The sequence below is a fragment of the Heterodontus francisci genome, chromosome 45, assembly GCF_036365525.1.
Source record: "Heterodontus francisci isolate sHetFra1 chromosome 45, sHetFra1.hap1, whole genome shotgun sequence".
Taxonomy (NCBI): Eukaryota; Metazoa; Chordata; class Chondrichthyes; order Heterodontiformes; family Heterodontidae; genus Heterodontus; species Heterodontus francisci.
In genome coordinates this window covers 16,911,035-16,925,343 of record NC_090415.1, presented here as the reverse complement: position 1 = coordinate 16,925,343, position 14,309 = coordinate 16,911,035, and positions in this window count along the sequence as shown.

Sequence of the window (14,309 nt, the reverse complement as noted above, 5' to 3'; positions counted from 1 at the left end):
ATGACAGACCATGGCGGGGCCTGTAGATGTGGAGACAGAGCGGAGACGTGTTCTGTCACTTAGGTGATTCCACGGAGGAAGGGGGCGGACACAATGTTAAGGGGCAGAGGGGCATGAACTCTTCCCTTGGTGGCGAGCAGCCTGTTTCCACAGGGAGACTGCAGTCGGGGACTGTTCCACATGCTGACGGGATAGTGGAGGTGGAGCCTGTTCCCCATAATTACCGTGATGTAGGGGCAGGGGCTGTTCTCAGGGAGACGGACAGTGGGGCCGGAGCATGTTCTGCAGGCTGACGGGGGGTGGAGGCGGAGGCTGATCTCCATGGTGATGGTAATGTGGGAGCGGGGCCTGTTCCATATCGTGACATGAAGCCGCAAACAGAATTCGTCATAATTCTTTATAATCTTTATAATACCATCATAATACTTTGCATCCCTTGTATTTCTTTACAACAAATTATAATAATTTGTACCCCCCCCCCACCACACCTTTAATGCTATAATTCCTTAAAATACTCCATTGTCCTTTTAGCTGTTTTTCATCCTTTATAATTCTTTACAATATGTTATCATTCTTTTTAATCTTGTATATCCCTTTGCAATCGTCTGTAACCCTTTATAACCCTTAACAAACATTTACTACTCGTTTGTAACCCATGACATCTCATACATTCACTGCCGTTGATAGGTAATGCTTAAAATACCACCAAAGAAGACTCCTATTTTAAAATGGCTGCAGTGCATGTCACATAAAATGCCACAGTGAATCATTTAACTTGACGTGAACGCATGGCAGTTAAAATTGCGGCCGTGCAAATCAATTTAAATGGTCGCAGTGCATGTAACTTTAAATGCCCACGCATCAGATTTAAAATGGCCCCAGTGCATAATATAATGGCCACAATGCATATCACTAAATATGGCGGCAGTGCTTGTCACTTCAAATGGCCACATGGCATATCATTAAAATGGACACGGTGCATGTCACTTGAAATGGTCGCACTGCATGTCGATTAAAATGGCCGCAATGCATGTCAATTAACGTGGACGCAATGCTTGTCACTTAAAATGGCCGCAACGCATGTCACTTTAAATGGCCTCAGTGCATATCAGTTAAAATGGCCGCATGGCTAGCCACGTAAAATGTCCGCAGTGCATTTCTGTTTAACTAGTCGCAGTACATGTGAGTTAAAATGGCGGCAGTGCATGTTACTTTAAATCGCCGCAGTGCATGTCACTTAGATGGTGGCAGTGAACATCACTAAATTTGGCCCATGGCAAATTACTTAAAATGACCACACATCATGTCACATAAAATTGTCGCAGTGCGTAGTACTTCAAATGGCTGCCTAGCATATCTGTTAAATTGGCCCCATGGCAAGTTACTTTAAATGGAAGGCGTGCATGTTACTTAAAATGGCCCCATGGCAAGTTACATAAAATGGCCACATGGCTTGTCATATAAAATGGTCGCAAGGCATAACATTTAAAATGGATACACTGCATATCACATACAATGGCCGCAGTGCCTATCACTTAAAAGAGCCACAATGAATGCCACTTGAAATGGTCACAGAGCATAGCTCTTACAATGGCTGCTGTGCATGTCACTTAACGTTTCCACAGGGAATGTCACCTAAAGTGGCTGCAGTGCATATCACTTTAAATGGCCATACTACATACTACTTAAAATGGTTATATCTCATTTAAAATTGCCACAATGCATGTTACTTAAAATGGTCACAGTGGATGTCACTTAAAATGCAGGTATTGCATGACACCTAAAATGGTCGCACTGTATATCACTTAAAATGGCCACAGTGCACAAGATTTAAAATGACAATAACAATATCACTTAAACTAGTGGGACTGCATTTCACTTACAATGGCCACGCTGCATATCAGTTACAATGTTTGCACTGCATATCACTTAAAAGCGTTCCACTGCATTTTATAGTAAATTACATCACGACATATAACTGCTGGTGAATTAAAATGGCCGAGTGCATACCACTTAAGTGGCGGCAGTGCACGTCACTTTCAATAGTCGCAATGCATGTTGCTTAAAATGGTCGTGCTGAAGATCAGTTAAATTTGCCCCATGGCAAGTTACTCGAAATGTAAAACACGGTATCTTACTTAAAATGATCGCAGTAGATAATCACTTAAACTGGCCTCAACGCATTTCACTAAAAAAATGGTCATGGTGAAGATCATTTAAAATGGCTGCAGTGCTTTTCACTTAAAATGGACACATGGCATGTCACTTCAAATGGTGTCAGTGCCTATCACTTAAAATGGATACAATGAATATCACTTACAACGGCCGCAATGCATACCACTTAAAATGGCCGCAGTGAAAGCCACTTGAAATGGCCACAGAGCATAATCCTGACAATGGCTGCTGTATATGTCACTTGAAGTGCCCAGGCTGCATGAAACTTGAAACGGTCGCACTGTATATCATTTAAAATGGCCACAGTGCACATCATTTAAAATGACAATAAAAATATCACTTGCAATGGTCGCGCTGCTAATCATTTTAAATTGCCACACTACTCATAAGTTAAAATGGTCGCAGATGATATGACTTAAACTGGTCGCACTGCATGACACTTAAAATGGTCGTACACATGTCACATCAAAAGGCAACAGGCCCATTCTATCATGGATTAACAAGCTTGTGTCACATTGAAAGGTCAGGTCTGAATCAACGAAAGCTTTCAAACACTTTAAAACTCAAGGGACTCAACAGGAAATGTTTAACTATAGCACTGAACCCCACAGTGCTGAAGAGGAAATTCATCCCCAGTGTAATAAACAGACGCAAATGCACAGAGTCCCATTGGATGCTGCCTCAGGGTGAAGGCCTCTGCCCGAGGAAGAGGAAGATGCTGTCCAATAGAATTCCTCATCCCAATCCTCACTCATTCCCATTATATCTTATCATTGCAGTATTCAAAGTAAAAGCAAATGTCCCCTGGAGGAGAGGGAAAGCAAAGGAATTGGGTAAATCAAAGCAAAAGATTCATAAGCAAAAGTACAGAAAGATCCCAGAGCTTCCCCTCTCAGTTACAGTTCCATTCTCTCAGAAATATCCCATTAGAAACAAATTCCACTTAAAAAACAGAAGATTGAAAGTGATAAAGATTGAGATAAAAAACATTGAGAACACATAACCCAAACACACCAGAGTGAGGGCGATGTCCCTTCCTCTGAAGAGAGAAAGAGAGGGAGGAGGGTTTGGGATTGGGACAGAGTCCCCTCCCACCCAGACACACATCAGGTCAGCAGTTTGCACCACCCACTGAGTCTGTAACACGTTGGAATGTCTCTCATTCTGTTCGCTGGTTTCCTGTCCATTGACACCTTAATGCAGGACAACCCAACACTTTTTGTCTTCCTTTCAGGTGTTAAGGAATGTGAGCTCCACCAACTCATGGGTACCAACACCCGTCCAGATCTTTCTTCCACTTCACTTCCCTTTGACCCTATCCCTTCTTCTATCTCACCCCTTGACGTGTATTCACAATACCGTTTGGCCTTCCCCTTTCTGATGATGAATGATCTATACACAGCAAAGTACTCAGTTTTAGCCCCTTTCACACCCATCTCAATGAATTTCACTTTCAGCCGAACTTTGATCTCTTCTTCCAGCGCCTTCACCTCCGGCTCACATCTTTGTCCAGATATCCTCACCCGACCAGCAGACTCATTCACCCACCTCCAGTATTCTTCCTTCATGGACCCCTCCATCGGGGCTGTTACACACTCTTGATCTTTTCTTTGAGAACTGTGAGCATGACATCGTCTGTCTCAATTTCTCCACTCCGTCGCTCTCTCTCGTCTCCCCCTGAACTTGCTGCAGTGCGTTTACTCAGGTCTAACCTCGACATTGTGATCAAACCTGCTGACAAATTTTGTTGTTGTCTGGTGTACCAACCTCCACCTTGCAGAGGCTGAGCACCAAATCTCAGACACTTCTTCCTACCCCCCACTACCCCCCCGACCCGAAGACCATGATTCCACCACAACACTTCAAGCTACTGTCCACTAGACTGTCAATGACCTCATCTCCTCCAGAGATCTTCTCTCTACAGCTTCCAACCTCATAGTCCTGCAACCCCGGACAGCCGGCTTCTACCACCTTCCCAATATCCACTAACACGACTGTCCTGGGAGACCCATCGTTTCAGCCTGTTCCTGCCTCACTGAACTTATTTCTTCCTAACTTGACTCTATCTTTTTTTCCCCTGGTCCACCTACATCTGTGACTCTTCTGACACCCTACGTCATATTGACAATTTCCCGTTTTCTGGCTCTAATCTCCTCATCTTCGCTTTGGACGTCCAATCTCTCTGCACTTCCACCAAGATGGTCTGAGGGCTCTCCGCTTCTTCCATGAGCAGAACCCCAACGAGTCCACCACCGCCACCCTCCTCCACCTGGCTGAACGTCTTGTCACAGTGAACGACTTCTCCTTCAACTTCACTCACTGCCTCTAAATAAAAGATGTCGCGATGAGTACCCACATGGTCCTAGTTACACTTTTTTGTGTGATATGTCGAACATTCCTTGTTCCAGACTTGCACAAGCCCTATTCCTCGCCTCTTTTTCCAATACATTAAGGATTGTATTAGTGCCGTTTCCTGCTCCTGTCCCAAACTGGAAAACATCATCAACTTCACTTCCAATTTCTACCCTTCTCCCACCCTCATATGTTCCATCTCTGACACTTACCTTCCCTCTCTTGACTTCTCTGCCTGCATTTCGGGGAAAGAATGACATTCGGCAACATTTGGGTGGCACAGTGGTGCAGCGGCTGGCACCGCAGCCTCACAGCTCTAGCAACCTGGGTTCAGTTCTGGACACTGCCTGTGCAACGTTTGCAAGTTCTCCCTATAACCGCGTGGGTTTCTGTCAGGTGTTCTGGTTTCCTAACACAGCCAAAGACATGCAGGTTGATTGGTAAATTGGCCATTGTAAATTGCCCCTCGTGTAGGTAGGTGGTAGGGAATATGGGATTAATGTAAGGTTAGTATAAATGGGTGGTTGTTGGTCGGCACAGCCTCAGTGGGCCGAAGGGCCTGTTTCAGTGCTGTATGTCTCTATGACTCTAATGTTTCGACTTTTCACCTCACATCCCCACGTCCGATACTCTGCAGCCAGTGGGAAAAGTTTTACTCTATCAGTTTCCATTATGTTGAAACCTTTGATCGAATCATCCCACAACCTTCTAACTTTCAAGGATACAGAGTCAGGCTCCATCTACACTTTCCCATTAAACAATGTACAAGCCAAGCAGTGTGGGGTCATACACAGAGTAATTTTCCCTCTGCACTGTCCCATCAAACACTCCCAGGGCAGGGGCAGCATGAGTTTCGATGCCAAATTAAAAACACGACCGATTGTATTATAAACAGAAATGGATCTGTGCAGAACAAACTAAGACTTGGTGAAATGTTACATAAACAGAGACATGTTCTAGTGGAACAAGCTTAGTCATTGCCTAGTAAAGTACGAACTGAGAGAATGGCTAGTGCAGTAATAATTGAAACAGTCTGTTCGTGCTAAACAGATGAAGACAAGGCTGTTCATCGTAGGGCTAAGTGTGTGGAGGATGTTCAAAGGACCAGAATTAAAGGATGTCAGAAATCTGCCGACGCTGTCGGGGTGGAACAGTTTAAAGGGATGGAGAGGTGACAGGCCAGTTCAGGATTTGAACTAAAAGATGAAAAGTTGTAAAATCCAAGTGTTGTCGAGTTTGGGAGCCAATGTACATCAGCAAGCTCAGGTGTGATGAGGAAAGTGGACTTGGGGTGAGGACTGAAAAGTGGTAAAGCACAGAGAGACGGAATAAATGGGATTTTTGCAGGTTGGTCGGCTAAAATTAGTGGGTGCATCAAGGATCAGTGTTGGAGACGCAGCTACTTACAATGCATATCAATGATGTAGTTGCTGTGATCGATGGTAATATATCCAGCTTCCTGAGGCCCACACACTCACATTCAGTCTGCAGCCTAGTGCTGAGCTGGTCTGATCCCTCACCCACCCCCTCCCCCACCCCCCGAAAGTGGCACTAAGATAGAGTTCTCACCGCTTGGTGTAATATTAAAGTTTATGCTGTATGTTATGATGTCTTAAAATGCATACGCTTATTTAGAAGTGATTATGATAGATATTAATGCTTGCAAATATTGTTAAAGTAACCAAAATATGTGTAAGGTCGGTTACACATGGTACGACGCTGTCAAAAAAAGGATAATAGCCCAACCTGATGTTAAAAGCAAAGCAAGGAAGATGTTGAGGCAAGGTTATGCTCAAAATAAGCTGGCAACCAGGAAAGTAACCTAGGGACAATATGCAAAGAATGTCGTGATAATGAAAGACAGAACATCAATTAAGTTACAATTAAAAAAAGTTTACAGTTTCTGAGATCTGTTACCACCAGAGTAACAGATATTGCTACAGCTTATGTTCCAACTATTTATATGAAGTTCCTAGATAAGGAATAACTAAGTTACAAGAAAATGGACCAACGTGAATAGATGAGCACCAACTGTAAATTGTATTGTGTGCATTGAAGCATTAACGTCAAGCACTATTTTATTCAGCATGTTAAGTTCTAGCTGTGTTCCAGTTCTTAAAATGGAGGAGAAAGATCATGGGACAGCAACTTGAAGGCGTCCAGTTATCGGACCCAGGAAGACACATTATTCAGCCTATCTGGATTTGAAACTGTAGGGTACCGCACGTTTTCAGAAGTCATAGCTGCTTCATTCAGTTTAGCACCCGAACTGTCTTCTTTACAATCCTCCCTGAAACACAGTCTGCAAGAAGCCAGAAAATTAAAGAAGACGAGGTCTGCAAGAAGCAAGGAAATTAAAGTAGACAAACCGCAAAACCAGAAGGGAAACTTTATTTCTACGAGTGTCCTCCCTGTCTAAGAGACGAAGATGACTGGAGCAAATTAAGCTGCCTCCATTTATATCTGAAAGTGCAAGAAGAACAGATTTGTAAGAGAAGAGGCATTTCCAACAGATCCTCCTCCATTCGGTGTTTCCAGTTTGTTCCGAACTTTTGATAATTCAAGATGAAGCCAGTTTTAACTGAAATTCATGTTAGTTTATAGTTCTATTTTGTAACTGTCTTGCCTTTAACCTTTCCTTGTACGTTTGTAAGTGCAATTCGAAGTTAATCGCCCTTCCCACAGTTTAGAGAGTGTGTTAATAAAAGCTACTTCTTTGTTTTAACTTTCATTATGTTGTTGTTGTCGTCATTTGCAAGTCAGAGTTTAAAGAGGGTAGAACATTCAAACAATAATCTGTTTACAGACAGGTGGTTGGAATATGAGGGTTTTTTAAAAAGAAAAGATCAATTAAATACCTCGTAGCATAGTAATTGGGAGCTCATGTCCGCGATAGACCCACGAAAGTCCAAATCTAAGGAGGGAGCTTCACCAGAATTTCAAATAAACGGATTGGAAGCTAAAAGAGGAAATTCGGATAGCCGATAAGATTGTTAAAAGAAATAAACGACCGCAGCAAAACCTTTTTACTCTAACACTGGAAAACAGAACATTTTCATCCAAAGATGTATTTGGAGTAAGGTGATGTCATTGCTGAAACGCAGTCACCCCAAGTGCAGAGCATCTTAAAGCTAGAGCTGGGGAGATTCCAGTGAAACTGCCTAACATGATGAAACGAACTGAGGTCCGAAAGGTGCTGGATGAGCACCTGGGACACAGTCCCATTCCGGAACAGGTAGATGAGGAATTAATCCTGAAACTGACCTATCTCCCATGGCCAGAATGGAACCGGAAAAATTTAGGATATAACTGGATTTTCAGGAAGGAGAAAGAGAGAGAGAAAGTGTTTTCCAAGCTGCAAAAGTTGGAAATGGAGCTGAAGGCTTATGAAGAGAGAGAAGCAAGTCAGTTGAAGGCTGCTGGAAAAGTCTTTCTTCAGCCTATAACTGCCTAAATCTCCCTAACCCAGAATCAGGCTTTGAGGCTCGAAAATGTGCTGAGTCTGTAACAAAATTTGAAGAAAATGAGGTGGAATCCTTTTTAGCCACTTTTGAGGAGGTGGCGGTCCAGCCACGATGGCCAATAGAAATGTGGGCCCTCATAATTCAGTGTTAGCTAACACTGCGGAAGGCTCAAGAGGACTATTCTATGCTGACCCCTGAAAAGACTGCTAATTACGAGCAGACCAAAGCTGCCATCATTAGTGTTTATGAGTTGGTCCCAAAGGCATACCGACAGCAATTCAGGACTGCTCGAAAGAAACCCCTGCGCCGTTATTTAGAATTCTACAGGTGAAAGCAAAACGCTTTCGACCGTTGGATATGCTCTGTAAAACCACAGCACACATATGATGAATTGTGTGAGCTAATATTGCTAGAATAATTCAAACATTGCCTACCCCGTAACCTGAAAGTGCACTTAGAGGATCAGTGTGCTTCCAATGCAACAAAGTGAGCACCTTCAGGCTTTATGCTGGAGGCTAAAATGAGAAGCCAGTGGGTCTAATATATCTCTACAAGGGCGTTCCCAAGGGGGATACCCCAGTACCCAATCCAGAGCGCAGCACGACCAGCAGAGACCCTCATTGTAGAGTGAGGGTATTGCCATATTTGTTGCTGGACCATAAAATAATCACGAGAGTTAAAATAGTTTTATCCTGGAAGGGACCATGCTCCCCCACTTCCCTTCGCAAGAGTTTATCAAGTCCATTGTACTGCTCAGACATACAGGGGACACTCAGTCCTTAATGTGACACAACAGCCTAAGCCTCTCCCCGAAATCTCCATGTCAGCCAAAGCCCTGATCAGTGGAGTGGGAGAAGGTTACCTATCTGTTCCCTCCATTGAATCCACCTTCAGCACAACCTAGTCTCAGTCCTTATCATCGTAGGAATTATCCCAGAGTTACGGGTAGCAGGGATAGACTTGCTACTAGGGAATGACGCGGCCAGCAGCAAGATAATGGCAACCCCTATAATCTTTGACAAGCCCAGAAAAAATAGGGAAATCGAACAACTACAGGAGCAAATACCAGGGATCTTCCCCGATTGTGTTGTGACTTAGTCCCAGACAAGAAAGGCCAGGTTAGTTGAGAGGGAATTAGTGTCCCAGCAGGATGAACTGGAAATCTGTTCAGCTGAAACTTAAGGACTTCAAGGATCTGTCCGAAGGGGATGAGGTGCTCAGCCGAGCCTCCCTGAGGAACGCCCAGCAGACAGATCCTGAAATAAAGCACAAAGCACAGACTGCTTGTTCTGAGGCAGAGCCACATCGATCCCTGAGTTTTACTACATACCAGATGGGGAGTAAGGCGAATGTGGCCACCTCTCGGGAGACCTGCGGAGGAGGAGTGGACAGTGCTCCATCTGAATGTAGTGCCCTCAAAGTACCAGCCAGAGATATTAAGGATAGCCCATGCTATCCCGATAGCTGGACATGTCGCTACTCAGAAAGCTTTAGCCTGAATAAGCAAACACTTGTTCTGGCCTTGTCTCCGGTCTGATGTGGCCGAATGTTGCAAAACATCCCATGCTTAACATGTTGCAGACTAAGCCTGGGCCAAAATTAAACTGGCCCCTTCAAACCCTTTTTGGCATTTGGCAAACCCATTGACTGAATATTGATAGACTGTGTGTGGCCACTACCCAAAACCAACACCTGCTATCAGCACCTACTTACCATAATGGATTTAACCGCCTGATTCACAGAAGCCATACACCTCATGAATGTAACAACAAAGGCCGTGGTCGAAGGACTAACCCAGCTCTGCACATGGTACAGTCTGTCGAAGGAGATCCAATCAGTCTAGTTATCCAACTTCAGGTCCCGAGTATTTCAGCAGGTTATACACGGCTTTGGAATCACCAAACTGAAGTCTTCGGTGTATCACCCTCAAGCCAAGGGACCGCTGGAGAGATATCACCAGACTCTGAATGCCACGATTCGCATCTACTGCTCTGAGTGTTCACATGACTGGGACAAGGGTTAATGGTTCTTGCCTTTTGCCAGCAGGGACACCTGAAATGAGTCCATTGGCTTCAGCCTCTTTGAATTAGTCTACAGAATGAGGTGTGGTTCCCCTTGAAACTCCTGAAAGAGAAATCCCTGGGACACCAGGAGGACAGCTCCATGTGGGAGTATTTTTCCACCTTCCAGGAACGTCTCTTCAATGACTGCGTAGTGTCCAAAGAACATTTAAAACCTCTCAGCAAATCAGGAAACAAAAAGAAAACAGGTATGCCCAAGCCCGGAACCCTGCAACCAGGACACCAGGTCCTAGTTCTACTATCCGTACCTACTGACTCTTTCCGAGGCAAATTCTGTGGCTGTATCAAGTGGCCAAACGGGGTCAGCACTCTAAATTACTTGACCCACATCCCTGAGAGGAGGAAGGATCACTGGTTATGCCATATGACTATGCTTAAGAAATATCACAGCTGTAATTTTGTTTACCGCAATCAGGTCACCCCTCAGCATTCTCTGCTCTGAAGAAAACAACCCTAGCCTATCCAGTCTCTCTTCAAAGCTGAAATGCTCCAGCCCAGGCAAAATCCTGGTGAATCTCCTCTGCACCTTCACCAGTGCAATCACATCCTTCCTATAGTGTGGTGACCATAACTGTACACAGTTCTCCAACTGTAGCCTAACTTGCGTTTTATACTGCTCCATCATAACCTCCCTGCTCTTATATTCTATGCCTCAGCTAATATAGGCAAGTATCCCATATGCCCTCCTAACTACCTAATCTACCTGTGCTGCTGCCTTCAGTGATCTATGGTTAAGTACACCAAGGTCCCTCTGATCCTCTGTACTTCTTACGGTCCCACCACCCATTGCCTATTCCTTTGCCTTGTTAGTCTTCCCAAAATACATCACCTCACACTTCTTGGGAGTAAATTCCATTTGCCACTGCTCTGCCCATCTTACCAACCCATCGACATTGTCCTGTAATCTAAGGCTTTCCTCCTCACTACTTACAACACCAACTTTCGTATCATCTGCGAAATTACTAATCATACCTCCTCTAATCACGTCTAAAAGCAGAAGAGAGGGAGCTAGGAAATAAGTTGAAAAGTACGGCTTCAAAGGATTACTACCAGTGCTACATGCTCGTCAAAGTAGAAATAGCAGGATATATCAGTTGAATGCGTGGCTGAAGTGATGGTGTGAGGGGGAGGGTTTTAGATTCCTGGGACATTGGGACCTGTTCTGGGGGAGGTGGGACCAATACAAACGGGATGGGTTAAATCTGGGCAGGACCGGGACTGATGCCCTAGGGGGAGTATTTGCCAGAGTGGTTAGGGACGGTTGAAACTAAAATAGCAGAGGGATGGGAACCTTTACAACGAGTCAGAGGAGGGGGGATCAAACACAAGAACAAAATACATTAAGGGGAATAAAAAAGTTATAGGCAGAAAAATCAAAGGCCAGAATCAAACAGGCCACATTGAAAAAAAGTGGGAAGGCGACAAGTAATGTTAACAAGACGAGCCTTGAGGCTTCGTGCCTTAATACGCAAAGCATTCACAATAAAGTGGATAAATTAGTCACGCAAATAGATGTAAATGGGTATCATATAATCGGTATGAGGGAGATATGGCTGCCAGGTGACCAGGGATGGGAAATGAACATCCAGAGGTATTCAGTATTTAGGAAGGATAGACAAAAAGCAAAAGGCGGTGGAGTTGCATTGCTGGTTAAAGAGGAAATTAACGCAATAGTGAGGAAGGATATTAGCTCTGATGATGTGGAATCTGTATAGGTAGAGCTGAGAAACACTAAGGGGCAAAGCCGTTAGGTGGGGTTATTTATAGACCCCCAAACTGTAGCGTGATGTTGGGAATGGCATTAAACAGGAAATTGGAGATGCATGAGATAAAGGAACATCTTTAATTATGGATTACTTTAATCTGCATATCGATTGGGTAATTCACATTGGTCACAATACTGCAGTGGAGGAATTCTTGGAGTGTATAGAGGATGGTTTTCTGGACTAATACGTGGAGGAACCATCTAGGGAACAGGCCATCCTAGATTGGGTATTGTGTAATGAGAGAGCAATAATTGACAATCTAGTGGTGCGAGACCCCTTGGAGATGAACTACCATAATATGATAGAATAGAATTCAAGATGGAGACTGATGTATTTGATTCTGAGACTGGGTCCTGAATCTGAGTAAAGGAAACTACGAAGGCATGAGGCAAGAGTTGGCTATGATGGATTGGGAAATTTTATTGAAAGGGATAACGGGGGATAGGCATTGGCAAACACTGAAAGAGCACATGGATGAACTGCAACAATTGTTTATCCCTGTCTGGCGCAAATTAAAACAAGACAGTTAGACAAACCATGGCTTACATGGGAAATTAGAGATAGCATTCGATCCAAGAAAGAGGCATATTAATTTGCCAAAAAAAAGACCTGAGGATTGGGAGCAGTTTCGAATTCAGCAAAGGAGGACCAAGGGATTGATTAAGAAGGGGGAATAAAGTGTGAGAGCAGGCTTGCGGGGAACATAACAACCGACAAAATGTTTATATAGGTATGTGAAGAGAAAAAGATTGGTGAAGACAAATGTAGGTCCCTTACAGTCAGAAACAGGGCAACATATTATGGGGAACATAGAAATGGCTGACCAACTAAATGCATACTTTGGTTCTGTCTTCACAAAGGGCGACACAAATATCATAGCAGAAATGTTGGGGAACACAGGGCTTAGTGAGAAAGATGAACTGAAAGTGATCAGTATTAGTAGAGAAATGGTGTTGGGGAAAGTGATGGGATTGAAGGCCGATTAATCCCCAGGGCCTGATGGTATGCATCCCAGAGTAGTTAAGGAAGTGGTGCTAGATATAATAGATGCATCGTCCAAGATTCTATAGACTCTGGAACAGTTCCTACAGGTTGGAGGGTAGCTAATGTAACCCCACAATTTAAAAAGGGAGGGAGAGCGAAAGCAGGGAATTATAGACCAGTCAGTCTGACGTCGGTAGTGGGGGAAATTCTCGAGTCCATTATCAAAGATTTTATAGCAGACCACTTAGAGATCAGTGGTAGAATCCGACAGAGTCAGCATGGATTTACGAAAGGGAAATCATGTTTGTCAAACCGACTAGAATTCTTTGAGCATGCAAGTGGTAGAGTTGATGAGGAGGAGCCGGTGGATGTGGTTTATTTGGACTTTCAGAAGGCTTTTGATAAAATCCCACATAAGAGATTAACGTGTAAAATTAAAGCACATGGGATTGGGGGTAGTGTATTGCGTTGGATAGAAAATTGGCTGGCAGACAGGAAGCAAAGACTTGGGATAGATGGGGCTATTTCCAAATGGCAGGGAGTGACTAGTGGGGTACCACAGGGATCGGTGCTGGGACCCCAGCTATTCACAATATATATTAATGATTTAGATGAGGGAACTAAATGTAACTTCTCCAAATTTGCAGATGGTGCAAAACTGGGTGGGAGGGTGAGTTGTGAGGAGGATGCAGAGAGGCTTCATGGTGATTTGAATAAATTGAGTGAGTGGGCTAATGCATGGCAGATGCAGTATAATGTGGATAAATGTGAGGTTATCCAATTTATTAGCAAAAATAGGAAGGCAGATTATTATCTGAACAGCTATAAACTGAAAGAGAGGAATATGCAGCGAGACCTGGTTGTTCTCGTACACCAGTCGCTGAAGGTAAGCATGCAGGTCCAACAGGCGGTAAAAAAGGCAAATGGTATGTTGGCCTTCATAGCGAGAGGATTCGAGTACAGGAGCAGGGATGTCTTGCTGCAATTATACAGGGCCTTGGTGAGGCCACACCTAGAATATTGTGTGCAGTTTTGATCTCCTTATCTGAGGATGGATATTCTTGCTATAGAGGGAGTGCAGCGAAGGTTTACCATACTGATTCCTCGGATGGTGGGACTGACGTATGAGAGGACATTGAGACGGTTAGCATTATATTCGCTGGAGTTCAGAAGAGTGAGGGGAGACCTCAAAGAAACCTATAAAATTCTAACAGGACTTGACAGGGTAGATGTAGGAAGGATGTTCCCGATGGTGGGGGAGTCCAGAACTAGGGGCCATCGTCTAAGGATACGCAGTAAACATTTCAGGACTGAGATGAGGAGAAATTTCTTCACCCAGAGAATGGTGAGCCTATGAAATTCGCTACCCCAGAAAACAGTTGAGGCCAAAACATCGTATGTTTTCAAGAAGGAGTTAAATATAGCTCTTTAGTCTAAAGGGATCAAATCTATGGGGGCAAAAGCGGGAACAGGTTACTGAATTGAAT